The sequence below is a fragment of the Penaeus vannamei genome, chromosome 30 (assembly GCF_042767895.1).
Source record: "Penaeus vannamei isolate JL-2024 chromosome 30, ASM4276789v1, whole genome shotgun sequence".
In the NCBI taxonomy this organism is placed as follows: Eukaryota; Metazoa; Arthropoda; class Malacostraca; order Decapoda; family Penaeidae; genus Penaeus; species Penaeus vannamei.
The window spans coordinates 24,163,293-24,179,299 of record NC_091578.1 but is presented as its reverse complement, the minus strand read 5'-3'; positions in this window follow the sequence as shown (position 1 = coordinate 24,179,299).

The following is a 16,007-nucleotide window of genomic DNA, read 5'->3' as shown; positions in this document are numbered from 1 at the left end:
CTATGCGGCCGCTCACACACGGCGACAGCCACTGTATTTTCATGGTGATGGCGCGCCTCATTGGCTGGAGGGGTTGGGATTCAACCAATGCGAGTTCATCACATGGAGCGGAGGCAGACAGACAGGTGCCAGTAGCTACCGCTTCCACCAGCCTGTTACCCTGATTTGATGGACATTCTCATGTAATTAAAGAAATTGGGTTCATGTTCTCGTAACTTTGGATACAATGTGAAGAACATTCCATGGATAAATCTGTCATTTAAGATAGGATGAACTCAATAACGTCTGTCTCCTCTTCCGCCGCTGCAAACAACGATATAAAACCCATGCACATGCCACCTCTTCTACATCCATTGCCAGCTGTGTATGATCAGCGACCGAAGAGATGAAAAAAAAAGAAAAATACAATAGTGGGTGAGAGTCGAGCCAATGTAAGCTCCGTGTGTGAACAGTCGGGCCACTAAAATCGCTCGTCTGAACAGGGCCAAAAGGTGCTTTAACACCAATGTGGCACGTGTCACCTCACTTGAAAACGATCGTATGGAAACATTACACCTTTCACATAGAAGTGTGCCACTCATAGATTGGACTTGCCCATCGGACAATGTTGTCCGTTTTTGATGGAACTTTTACATCCATACTTATTATAGCCAAGTTAACATATAGTCAAAATCTTATAAAACATGGTATAAAAATGAAAACTTTGGCATAGAGTAGTTATGAAGTGTCTAGAAAGATTCCGCCAAACACATTTGACACATGGTTTCGCTCGCCTAGTGAGCGAGGCTTCGAATGAGAGAGGGTATTTTATGTGCGCGGTCTTGCAGGAAACAATAGGCGTCTTCTGCATGCATTAAAAGTTTATTCCGCACTAAAGTTTCATCCAAATCCATAGTACTTGCACAGATGTATGACACACTGTTAGACACATGAGTCAAGGCGATTATTAATAAATATGCTGTTTTACATGGAAGAGCGGGTATCTGTGCAGTGACAATTGAATTTTATAGGCAATTGAACTGGCGGTGTCATATAAAAATAAGATTCTCTTAAAATCGATTTCTCCGAGAGCTCTTTCCCGTAAGTGATCGGGGTAAGACTTGAGCAGTAGCAACTCGAGGTGTCATGGTGTCCCACATGGCTATTTTAGTGATTGTTCAATGAAAATATAACCGGTATAATCATTATTTTCCAACATTTTTAAAAATTGAAATGACCAAAATGATCGACCATATTCACAAAGCATCCATAACTTTTGTGATGTCATCAAAATTTGCTTTTTCCAAAAATAGTATCAGACGCCATGACAACTGCTCGAGTTGCTACTGATCTAGCCTTCCTCTAAGTGGTCGCGGGGCAAGGGGTTTGGTAGTCTTTTCAGGATGTTACCAGCATGGAATATGATAACAAATTTAGTTTTAAAATCACTAGTTTAAAGATTCAGGAAGTTTGTACTTTGCATTTGAAACCTAACCATGATGTTATCAAAAGTTTTCTCACTTAATATATTACATAAATTGGAAATGTTTTTCCAACCTGGATATACCATTGCCTTTTCTGTCTGTAAACTCTGGAATTCCCTGTGGAATTTTCTTAGTTTTTCTTTTCACTGTTGAGAGTTATATCTGCAGTCTGAGTATCTCACAACTTATGATGACATATATTGATGAATTTTTATATAGATCTTTACCATGGAAATGATCGAATTTGTTTCAATATTGATTATAATAAACATTGATGGCAACTCAATTCAATGTTTTACATGGAGTTGATGACGTAATTACGTATCATTACATGATTGTTAAGATTAATTAGAGGCCTTATTTCCGCCGACAAAAACCTGTCTTACGACACAAATTGTATTAGCGACACTTCCCCGGGCTGGTCGTGTAGTCCCCTTAATTGTTCCTCCCGAATGTTGTCACAATTTCCCCTATTTCTTTGGAATAAACACTGACGTCATGAAGAGAGGGCATAAACGTCCTCATCATTACATATCAATCATTCCCACTAATTTATCATAATCATTACCACTCGTCAACTGAGTGTACTCCAACCTTGTACCATTTTTCTCTTGTCCTTTCTTCTTTCTTGCTCACTCTGGTTATAATTTCCGTCTTCTCAGGGGATTCTTGAAGTTTATCTTTCTCTCTCCTCTTAACCAGAGTACAGAATAAAACCCATTCGTAAAATGATTATATTTAAGGAATGATAAAACAATATGAAAATATAAAAAAAATAATCAAAATTCTTCTTTTAGGAACTAAACAATATATTTATAACAAACAAACCAATGAATTATACTATTCGTGACATTATATAAGATCTGAGTAGTTATATTATTCTATCATAATAATTTTCAACTTCAAAACAATCATTTACTATCTTTTATTATGAATTTGAGTTGACTTCCACTCTGAATGGGGTTTAAATCAGTGCCACGTCAGCCAATAGCTGTCCTGATGATATCTTCTTTACCTCTATTTTCTACTCTTATCTCAAATAATCACTTTACTTTATTCTCCAGATGATATTTATAGTACTTTATAAATTTGTTAATGTTATCATTACAGTATTATGCCCTTTCTTCAGGTATTTCCAGATATTAACCTTACTCCTTTCATGTAGTTCAAATGGGACTCCTCTCTATCTCTCTCTCTCTTTGTGGTTACTGTGACAATATCAGGGTGTAATATCTAAGTATTTAATAATTTAACTCCAACTCAGATCCCATGTATTACAAGCATCACGTCCTTCTTAATTCATACATGCATGATTTCATAACTTAAATACAATCTTTCAAGTAACGAAATTAACATATATCTATTTCTAAATGAGAATATTCATTATACAACCTGGATATAATAGTGCCAGTACAATATAATAGAGTATCCTAAAGACAAAGAGAATGTGATGGGGAAACACCAGAGAAAATAGAAATTTATATGGTAAACTATTATATTGTACCAAGGTTCGTCAATTTCTTAATATCTAGTGGAATATTACATATACATATACATATATAAAACTCCGTATAAAATAACAAAATAAAGTATCATCTTTCTGAGCAAACAATTAAGTACTAGAACAACATACATAATTCAAACTATTAAAACTGAGGTATACATAAGTTACAATACATGCTTCAAGACTAAGTAAATGAGGGATACAAAGGGTGGCTTCCAGACGAATTTTTGGGTCACTCTAACTTCCCATTCCGTATGCTCATTACAGTCGTAACAGCAACGCTGGAAATGTTTGCCAAAGGTGCGACGCCTCCCCCCTTCTTAGGAATCGTGCTCGAGTTGACAAATCTGATTTTGTTTTTGAATTGTATTAATTGATTAATCACTGTTTTACTGATCTGTTTTACTGATGTAACATTAGGAAATGGCAATAAATACAAGTTGTTAGTTATTAACATCTTAAAATTCAAATCAAACTACGGAAACATATCGAAATCAGTTGTAAATGCGCAGGTCTTAAGCATCTACCATTTTTTTCCTTCGTCTATCGACGCCGGTTTCGAAAGTCACACATTTTATATATCTTGAAAATGCCACTATTTATTAATTGATAGCGATTGCCTTTAACATGAGAAATAAGTTTACACCTGCAACTGTATGTACATAACTAGTAAAATAATTTTGTAGAACTAAACATGAATTTGCACAATATTCTTTTTTCATGATGAAAAACTTGAGTATTCTAAAGGTACAGAAAGCTTACCAGATCCTTTCTCTCTCTCTGATAGCTGGTTTGAAAGCCCCAATGGTTGGCCCATGTTAGTTTTGGTGATATTTATCTCTACCTAATACACACGCCTGGTGAGTACACAGAAGAGGAGCCACTTGGACGTTCATTCAACTCTAGCCACTTGGACGTTCATTCAACTCTAGCCACTTGGACGTTCATTCAACTCTAGCCACTTGGACGTTCATTCAACTCTAGCCACTTGGACGTTCATTCAACTCTAGCCACTTGGACTTTCTTTCAACTCTAGCCACTTGGACGTTCATTCAACTCTAGCCACTTGGACGTTCATTCAACTCTAGCCACTTGGACGTTCATTCAACTCTAGCCACTTGGACGTTCATTCAACTCTAGCCACTTGGACGTTCATTCAACTCTAGCCACTTGGACGTTCATTCAACTCTAGCCACTTGGACGTTCATTCAACTCTAGCCACTTGGACGTTCATTCAACTCTAGCCACTTGGACGTTCATTCAACTCTAGCCACTTGGACGTTCATTCAACTCTAGCCACTTGGACTTTCTTTCAACTCTAGCCACTTGGACGTTCATTCAACTCTAGCCACTTGGACGTTCATTCAACTCTAGCCACTTGGACGTTCATTCAACTCTAGCCACTTGGACGTTCATTCAACTCTAGCCACTTGGACGTTCATTCAACTCTAGCCACTTGGACGTTCATTCAACTCTTGCCACTTGGACGTTCATTCAACTCTAGCCCCTTGGACGTTCATTCAACTCTAGCCACTTGGACATTCATTCAACACTAGCCACTCGGACGTTCATTCAACTCTAGCCACTTGGACGTTCATTCAACTCTAGCCACTCGGACGTCCATTCAACTCTAGCCACTTGGACGTTCATTCAACACTAGCCACTTGGACGTTCATTCAACTCTAGCCACTTGGACGTTCATTCAACACTAGCCACTTGGACGTTCATTCAACTCTAGCCACTTGGACGTTCATTCAACTCTAGCCACTTGGACGTTCATTCAACTCTAGCCACTTGGACGTTCATTCAACACCAGCCACTTGGACGTTCATTCAACTCTAGCCACTTGGAGGTTCATTCAACTCTAGCCACTTGGACGTTCATTCAACTCTAGCCACTTGGACGTTCATTCAACTCTAGCCACTTGGACGTTCATTCAACTCTAGCCACTTGGACGTTCATTCAACTCTAGCCCCTTGGACGTTCATTCAACTCTAGCCACTTGGACGTTCATTCAACACTAGCCACTCGGACGTTCATTCAACTCTAGCCACTTGGACGTTCATTCAACTCTAGCCACTTGGACGTTCATTCAACTCTAGCCACTCGGACGTTCATTCAACTCTAGCCACTTGGACGTTCATTCAACTCTAGCCACTTGGACGTCCATTCAACTCTAGCCACTTGGACGTTCATTCAACTCTAGCCACTTGGACGGTCATTCAACTCTAGCCACTTGGACGTTCATTCAACTCTAGCCACTTGGACGTTCATTCAACTCTAGCCACTTGGACGTTCATTCAACACCAGCCACTTGGACGTTCATTCAACTCTAGCCACTTGGAGGTTCATTCAACTCTAGCCACTTGGACGTTCATTCAACTCTAGCCACTTGGACGTTCATTCAACTCTAGCCACTTGGACGTTCATTCAACTCTAGCCACTTGGACGTTCATTCAACTCTAGCCACTTGGACTTTCATTCAACTCTAGCCACTTGGACTTTCATTCAACTCTAGCCACTTGGACGTTCATTCAACTCTAGCCACTTGGACGTTCATTCAACTCTAGCCACTTGGACGTTCATTCAACTCTAGCCACTTGGACGTTCATTCAACTCTAGCCACTTGGACGTTCATTCAACTCTAGCCACTTGGACGTTCATTCAACACTAGCCACTTGGACGTTCATTCAACTCTAGCCACTTGGACGTTCATTCAACTCTAGCCACTTGGACGTTCATTCAACTCTAGCCACTTGGACGTTCATTCAACTCTAGCCACTTGGACGTTCATTCAACACTAGCCACTCGGACGGTTATTCAACTCTAGCCACTTGGACGTTCATTCAACACTAGCCACTTGGACGTTCATTCAACTCTAGCCACTTGGACGTTCATTCAACACTAGCCACTCGGACGGTTATTCAACTCTAGCCACTTGGACGTTCATTCAACTCTAGCCACTCGGACGTTCATTCAACACTAGCCACTCGGACGGTTATTCAACTCTAGCCACTTGGACGTTCATTCAACTCTAGCCACTCGGACGTTCATTCAACTCTAGCCACTTGGACGTTCATTCAACTCTAGCCACTTGGACGTTCATTCAACACTAGCCCCTTGGACGTTCATTCAACTCTAGCCACTTGGACGTTCATTCAACACTAGCCACTCGGACGTTCATTCAACTCTAGCCACTTGGACGTTCATTCAACTCTAGCCACTTGGACGTTCATTCAACACTAGCCCCTTGGACGTTCATTCAACTCTAGCCACTTGGACGTTCATTCAACTCTAGCCACTTGGACGTTCATTCAACTCTAGCCACTTGGACGTTCATTCAACTCTAGCCACTTGGACGTTCATTCAACACTAGCCCCTTGGACGTTCATTCAACTCTAGCCACTCGGACGTTCATTCAACTCTAGCCACTTGGACGTTCATTCAACTCTAGCCACTTGGACGTTCATTCAACTCTAGCCACTTGGACGTTCATTCAACTCTAGCCACTTGGACGTTCATTCAACTCTAGCCACTTGGACATTCATTCAACTCTAGCCACTTGGACGTTCATTCAACTCTAGCCACTTGGACGTTCATTCAACTCTAGCCACTTGGACGTCCATTCAACTCTAGCCACTTGGACGTCCATTCAACTCTAGCCACTTGGACATTCATTCAACTCTAGCCACTTGGACGTCCATTCAACTCTAGCCACTTGGACGTTCATTCAACTCTAGCCACTTGGACGTCCATTCAACTCTAGCCACTTGGACGTTCATTCAACTCTAGCCACTTGGACGTCCATTCAACTCTAGCCACTTGGACGTTCATTCAACTCTAGCCACTTGGACGTTCATTCAACTCTAGCCACTTGGACGTCCATTCAACTCTAGCCACTTGGACGTTCATTCAACTCTAGCCACTTGGACGTCCATTCAACTCTAGCCACTTGGACGTCCATTCAACTCTAGCCACTTGGACGTTCATTCAACTCTAGCCACTTGGACGTCCATTCAACTCTAGCCACTTGGACGTTCATTCAACTCTAGCCACTTGGACGTTCATTCAACTCTAGCCACTTGGACGTTCATTCAACACTAGCCACTTGGACGTTCATTCAACTCTAGCCACTTGGACGTTCATTCAACTCTAGCCACTTGGACGTCCATTCAACTCTAGCCACTTGGACGTTCATTCAACTCTAGCCACTTGGACGTTCATTCAACTCTAGCCACTTGGACGTTCATTCAACTCTAGCCACTTGGACGTTCATTCAACACTAGCCACTTGGACGTTCATTCAACTCTAGCCACTTGGACGTTCATTCAACTCTAGCCACTTGGACGTTCATTCAACTCTAGCCACTTGGACGTTCATTCAACTCTAGCCACTTGGACGTTCATTCAACTCTAGCCACTTGGACGTTCATTCAACTCTAGCCACTTGGACGTTCATTCAACTCTAGCCACTTGGACGTTCATTCAACTCTAGCCACTTGGACGTTCATTCAACTCTAGCCACTTGGACGTTCATTCAACTCTAGCCACTTGGACGTTCATTCAACTCTAGCCACTTGGACGTTCATTCAACTCTAGCCACTTGGACGTTCATTCAACTCTAGCCACTTGGACGTTCATTCAACACTAGCCACTTGGACGTTCATTCAACTCTAGCCACTTGGACGTTCATTCAACTCTAGCCACTTGGACGTTCATTCAACTCTAGCCACTTGGACGTTCATTCAACACTAGCCACTTGGACGTTCATTCAACTCTAGCCACTTGGACGTTCATTCAACACTAGCCACTTGGACGTTCATTCAACTCTAGCCACTTGGACGTTCATTCAACTCTAGCCACTTGGACGTCCATTCAACTCTAGCCACTTGGACGTTCATTCAACTCTAGCCACTTGGACGTTCATTCAACACTAGCCACTTGGACGTTCATTCAACTCTAGCCACTTGGACGTTCATTCAACTCTAGCCACTTGGACGTCCATTCAACTCTAGCCACTTGGACGTTCATTCAACTCTAGCCACTTGGACGTTCATTCAACTCTAGCCACTTGGACGTTCATTCAACTCTAGCCACTTGGACGTTCATTCAACACTAGCCACTTGGACGTTCATTCAACACTAGCCACTTGGACGTTCATTCAACTCTAGCCACTTGGACGTTCATTCAACTCTAGCCACTTGGACGTTCATTCAACTCTAGCCACTTGGACGTTCATTCAACTCTAGCCACTTGGACGTTCATTCAACACTAGCCACTTGGACGTTCATTCAACACTAGCCACTTGGACGTTCATTCAACTCTAGCCACTTGGACGTTCATTCAACTCTAGCCACTTGGACGTTCATTCAACTCTAGCCACTTGGACGTTCATTCAACTCTAGCCACTTGGACGTTCATTCAACTCTAGCCACTTGGACGTCCATTCAACTCTAGCCACTTGGACGTCCATTCAACTCTAGCCACTTGGACGTCCATTCAACTCTAGCCACTTGGACGTTCATTCAACTCTAGCCACTTGGACGTTCATTCAACTCTAGCCACTTGGACGTTCATTCAACTCTAGCCACTTGGACGTCCATTCAACTCTAGCCACTTGGACGTCCATTCAACTCTAGCCACTTGGACGTCCATTCAACTCTAGCCACTTGGACGTTCATTCAACTCTAGCCACTTGGACGTTCATTCAACTCTAGCCACTTGGACGTTCATTCAACTCTAGCCACTTGGACGTTCATTCAACTCTAGCCACTTGGACGTTCATTCAACTCTAGCCACTTGGACGTTCATTCAACTCTAGCCACTTGGACGTTCATTCAACTCTAGCCACTTGGACGTTCATTCAACTCTAGCCACTTGGACGTTCATTCAACTCTAGCCACTTGGACGTTCATTCAACTCTAGCCACTTGGACGTTCATTCAACTCTAGCCACTTGGACGTTCATTCAACTCTAGCCACTTGGACGTTCATTCAACTCTAGCCACTTGGACGTTCATTCAACTCTAGCCACTTGGACGTTCATTCAACTCTAGCCACTTGGACGTTCATTCAACTCTAGCCACTTGGACGTCCATTCAACTCTAGCCACTTGGACGTTCATTCAACTCTAGCCACTTGGACGTTCATTCAACTCTAGCCACTTGGACGTTCATTCAACTCTAGCCACTTGGACGTTCATTCAACTCTAGCCACTTGGACGTCCATTCAACTCTAGCCACTTGGACGTTCATTCAACTCTAGCCACTTGGACGTTCATTCAACTCTAGCCACTTGGACGTTCATTCAACTCTAGCCACTTGGACGTTCATTCAACTCTAGCCACTTGGACGTTCATTCAACACTAGCCACTTGGACGTTCATTCAACTCTAGCCACTTGGACGTTCATTCAACTCTAGCCACTTGGACGTTCATTCAACTCTAGCCACTTGGACGTTCATTCAACACTAGCCACTTGGACGTTCATTCAACTCTAGCCACTTGGACGTTCATTCAACTCTAGCCACTTGGACGTTCATTCAACTCTAGCCACTTGGACGTCCATTCAACTCTAGCCACTTGGACGTTCATTCAACTCTAGCCACTTGGACGTTCATTCAACTCTAGCCACTTGGACGTTCATTCAACTCTAGCCACTTGGACGTTCATTCAACTCTAGCCACTTGGACGTTCATTCAACTCTAGCCACTTGGACGTTCATTCAACTCTAGCCACTTGGACGTTCATTCAACTCTAGCCACTTGGACGTTCATTCAACTCTAGCCACTTGGACGTTCATTCAACTCTAGCCACTTGGACGTTCATTCAACACTAGCCACTTGGACGTTCATTCAACTCTAGCCACTTGGACGTTCATTCAACTCTAGCCACTTGGACGTTCATTCAACTCTAGCCACTTGGACGTTCATTCAACTCTAGCCACTTGGACGTTCATTCAACTCTAGCCACTTGGACGTTCATTCAACACTAGCCACTTGGACGTTCATTCAACTCTAGCCACTTGGACGTTCATTCAACTCTAGCCACTTGGACGTCCATTCAACTCTAGCCACTTGGACGTCCATTCAACTCTAGCCACTTGGACGTTCATTCAACTCTAGCCACTTGGACGTTCATTCAACTCTAGCCACTTGGACGTTCATTCAACTCTAGCCACTTGGACGTCCATTCAACTCTAGCCACTTGGACGTTCATTCAACTCTAGCCACTTGGACGTTCATTCAACTCTAGCCACTTGGACGTTCATTCAACTCTAGCCACTTGGACGTTCATTCAACTCTAGCCACTTGGACGTTCATTCAACACTAGCCACTTGGACGTTCATTCAACTCTAGCCACTTGGACGTTCATTCAACTCTAGCCACTTGGACGTTCATTCAACTCTAGCCACTTGGACGTTCATTCAACTCTAGCCACTTGGACGTTCATTCAACTCTAGCCACTTGGACGTTCATTCAACTCTAGCCACTTGGACGTTCATTCAACACTAGCCACTTGGACGTTCATTCAACACTAGCCACTTGGACGTTCATTCAACTCTAGCCACTTGGACGTTCATTCAACTCTAGCCACTTGGACGTTCATTCAACTCTAGCCACTTGGACGTTCATTCAACTCTAGCCACTTGGACGTTCATTCAACTCTAGCCACTTGGACGTTCATTCAACTCTAGCCACTTGGACGTTCATTCAACTCTAGCCACTTGGACGTTCATTCAACTCTAGCCACTTGGACGTTCATTCAACTCTAGCCACTTGGACGTTCATTCAACTCTAGCCACTTGGACGTTCATTCAACTCTAGCCACTTGGACGTTCATTCAACTCTAGCCACTTGGACGTTCATTCAACACTAGCCACTTGGACGTTCATTCAACACTAGCCACTTGGACGTTCATTCAACTCTAGCCACTTGGACGTTCATTCAACTCTAGCCACTTGGACGTTCATTCAACTCTAGCCACTTGGACGTCCATTCAACTCTAGCCACTTGGACGTTCATTCAACTCTAGCCACTTGGACGTTCATTCAACTCTAGCCACTTGGACGTTCATTCAACTCTAGCCACTTGGACGTTCATTCAACTCTAGCCACTTGGACGTTCATTCAACTCTAGCCACTTGGACGTTCATTCAACTCTAGCCACTTGGACGTTCATTCAACTCTAGCCACTTGGACGTTCATTCAACTCTAGCCACTTGGACGTTCATTCAACACTAGCCACTTGGACGTTCATTCAACTCTAGCCACTTGGACGTTCATTCAACTCTAGCCACTTGGACGTTCATTCAACTCTAGCCACTTGGACGTTCATTCAACTCTAGCCACTTGGACGTTCATTCAACTCTAGCCACTTGGACGTTCATTCAACTCTAGCCACTTGGACGTTCATTCAACTCTAGCCACTTGGACGTTCATTCAACTCTAGCCACTTGGACGTTCATTCAACTCTAGCCACTTGGACGTCCATTCAACTCTAGCCACTTGGACGTCCATTCAACTCTAGCCACTTGGACGTTCATTCAACTCTAGCCACTTGGACGTTCATTCAACTCTAGCCACTTGGACGTTCATTCAACTCTAGCCACTTGGACGTTCATTCAACACTAGCCACTTGGACGTTCATTCAACTCTAGCCACTTGGACGTTCATTCAACTCTAGCCACTTGGACGTTCATTCAACTCTAGCCACTTGGACGTTCATTCAACACTAGCCACTTGGACGTTCATTCAACTCTAGCCACTTGGACGTTCATTCAACACTAGCCACTTGGACGTTCATTCAACTCTAGCCACTTGGACGTTCATTCAACTCTAGCCACTTGGACGTTCATTCAACTCTAGCCACTTGGACGTTCATTCAACTCTAGCCACTTGGACGTTCATTCAACTCTAGCCACTTGGACGTTCATTCAACTCTAGCCACTTGGACGTTCATTCAACTCTAGCCACTTGGACGTTCATTCAACACTAGCCACTTGGACGTTCATTCAACTCTAGCCACTTGGACGTTCATTCAACTCTAGCCACTTGGACGTCCATTCAACTCTAGCCACTTGGACGTTCATTCAACTCTAGCCACTTGGACGTTCATTCAACTCTAGCCACTTGGACGTTCATTCAACTCTAGCCACTTGGACGTCCATTCAACTCTAGCCACTTGGACGTCCATTCAACTCTAGCCACTTGGACGTTCATTCAACTCTAGCCACTTGGACGTCCATTCAACTCTAGCCACTTGGACGTTCATTCAACTCTAGCCACTTGGACGTCCATTCAACTCTAGCCACTTGGACGTTCATTCAACTCTAGCCACTTGGACGTTCATTCAACTCTAGCCACTTGGACGTTCATTCAACTCTAGCCACTTGGACGTTCATTCAACTCTAGCCACTTGGACGTTCATTCAACTCTAGCCACTTGGACGTCCATTCAACTCTAGCCACTTGGACGTCCATTCAACTCTAGCCACTTGGACGTTCATTCAACTCTAGCCACTTGGACGTCCATTCAACTCTAGCCACTTGGACGTTCATTCAACTCTAGCCACTTGGACGTCCATTCAACTCTAGCCACTTGGACGTCCATTCAACTCTAGCCACTTGGACGTTCATTCAACTCTAGCCACTTGGACGTCCATTCAACTCTAGCCACTTGGACGTTCATTCAACTCTAGCCACTTGGACGTTCATTCAACTCTAGCCACTTGGACGTTCATTCAACTCTAGCCACTTGGACGTTCATTCAACTCTAGCCACTTGGACGTCCATTCAACTCTAGCCACTTGGACGTTCATTCAACTCTAGCCACTTGGACGTTCATTCAACTCTAGCCACTTGGACGTTCATTCAACTCTAGCCACTTGGACGTTCATTCAACTCTAGCCACTTGGACGTTCATTCAACTCTAGCCACTTGGACGTTCATTCAACTCTAGCCACTTGGACGTTCATTCAACTCTAGCCACTTGGACGTTCATTCAACTCTAGCCACTTGGACGTCCATTCAACTCTAGCCACTTGGACGTTCATTCAACTCTAGCCACTTGGACGTTCATTCAACTCTAGCCACTTGGACGTCCATTCAACTCTAGCCACTTGGACGTCCATTCAACTCTAGCCACTTGGACGTCCATTCAACTCTAGCCACTTGGACGTTCATTCAACTCTAGCCACTTGGACGTTCATTCAACTCTAGCCACTTGGACGTTCATTCAACTCTAGCCACTTGGACGTTTATTCAACTCTAGCCACTTGGACGTTTATTCAACACTAGCCACTTCGACGTTTATTCAACTCTAGCCACTTGGACGTTCATTCAACTCTAGCCACTTGGACGTCCATTCAACTCTAGCCACTTCGACGTTCATTCAACTCTAGCCACTTGGACGTTTATTCAACTCTAGCCACTTGGACGTTTATTCAACTCTAGCCACTTGGACGTTCATTCAACTCTAGCCACTTGGACGTTCATTCAACTCTAGCCACTTGGACGTTCATTCAACTCTAGCCACTTGGACGTTCATTCAACACTAGCCACTTGGACGTTCATTCAACACTAGCCACTTGGACGTTCATTCAACACTAGCCACTTGGACGTTCATTCAACTCTAGCCACTTGGACGTTCATTCAACTCTAGCCACTTGGACGTTCATTCAACTCTAGCCACTTGGACGTCCATTCAACTCTAGCCACTTGGACGTTCATTCAACTCTAGCCACTTGGACGTTCATTCAACTCTAGCCACTTGGACGTCCATTCAACTCTAGCCACTTGGACGTCCATTCAACTCTAGCCACTTGGACGTCCATTCAACTCTAGCCACTTGGACGTCCATTCAACTCTAGCCACTTGGACGTTCATTCAACTCTAGCCACTTGGACGTTCATTCAACTCTAGCCACTTGGACGTTCATTCAACTCTAGCCACTTGGACGTTCATTCAACTCTAGCCACTTGGACGTTCATTCAACTCTAGCCACTTGGACGTTCATTCAACTCTAGCCACTTGGACGTTCATTCAACACTAGCCACTTGGACGTTCATTCAACTCTAGCCACTTGGACGTTCATTCAACACTAGCCACTTGGACGTTCATTCAACTCTAGCCACTTGGACGTTCATTCAACTCTAGCCACTTGGACGTTCATTCAACTCTAGCCACTTGGACGTTCATTCAACTCTAGCCACTTGGACGTTCATTCAACTCTAGCCACTTGGACGTTCATTCAACTCTAGCCACTTGGACGTTCATTCAACTCTAGCCACTTGGACGTTCATTCAACTCTAGCCACTTGGACGTTCATTCAACTCTAGCCACTTGGACGTTCATTCAACTCTAGCCACTTGGACGTTCATTCAACTCTAGCCACTTGGACGTTCATTCAACTCTAGCCACTTGGACGTTCATTCAACTCTAGCCACTTGGACGTTCATTCAACTCTAGCCACTTGGACGTTCATTCAACTCTAGCCACTTGGACGTTCATTCAACTCTAGCCACTTGGACGTTCATTCAACTCTAGCCACTTGGACGTTCATTCAACTCTAGCCACTTGGACGTTCATTCAACTCTAGCCACTTGGACGTTCATTCAACACTAGCCACTTGGACGTTCATTCAACTCTAGCCACTTGGACGTTCATTCAACTCTAGCCACTTGGACGTTCATTCAACTCTAGCCACTTGGACGTTCATTCAACTCTAGCCACTTGGACGTTCATTCAACTCTAGCCACTTGGACGTTCATTCAACTCTAGCCACTTGGACGTTCATTCAACTCTAGCCACTTGGACGTTCATTCAACTCTAGCCACTTGGACGTTCATTCAACTCTAGCCACTTGGACGTTCATTCAACTCTAGCCACTTGGACGTTCATTCAACACTAGCCACTTGGACGTTCATTCAACACTAGCCACTTGGACGTTCATTCAACTCTAGCCACTTGGACGTTCATTCAACTCTAGCCACTTGGACGTTCATTCAACTCTAGCCACTTGGACGTTCATTCAACTCTAGCCACTTGGACGTTCATTCAACACTAGCCACTTGGACGTTCATTCAACACTAGCCACTTGGACGTTCATTCAACTCTAGCCACTTGGACGTTCATTCAACACTAGCCACTCGGACGGTTATTCAACTCTAGCCACTTGGACGTTCATTCAACACTAGCCACTTGGACGTTCATTCAACACTAGCCACTTGGACGTTCATTCAACTCTAGCCACTTGGACGTTCATTCAACTCTAGCCACTTGGACGTTCATTCAACTCTAGCCACTTGGACGTTCATTCAACTCTAGCCACTTGGACGTTCATTCAACTCTAGCCACTTGGACGTTCATTCAACTCTAGCCACTTGGACGTTCATTCAACTCTAGCCACTTGGACGTTCATTCAACACTAGCCACTTGGACGTTCATTCAACTCTAGCCACTTGGACGTTCATTCAACTCTAGCCACTTGGACGTTCATTCAACACTAGCCACTTGGACGTTCATTCAACACTAGCCACTTGGACGTTCATTCAACTCTAGCCACTTGGACGTTCATTCAACTCTAGCCACTTGGACGTTCATTCAACTCTAGCCACTTGGACGTTCATTCAACACTAGCCACTTGGACGTTCATTCAACTCTAGCCACTTGGACGTTCATTCAACTCTAGCCACTTGGACGTTCATTCAACTCTAGCCACTTGGACGTTCATTCAACTCTAGCCACTTGGACGTTCATTCAACTCTAGCCACTTGGACGTTCATTCAACTCTAGCCACTTGGACGTTCATTCAACTCTAGCCACTTGGACGTTCATTCAACTCTAGCCACTTGGACGTTCATTCAACACTAGCCACTTGGACGTTCATTCAACTCTAGCCACTTGGACGTTCATTCAACACTAGCCACTTGGACGTTCATTCAACACTAGCCACTTGGACGTTCATTCAACTCTAGCCACTTGGACGTTCATTCAACACTAGCCACTTGGACGTTCATTCAACACTAGCCACTTGGACGTTCATTC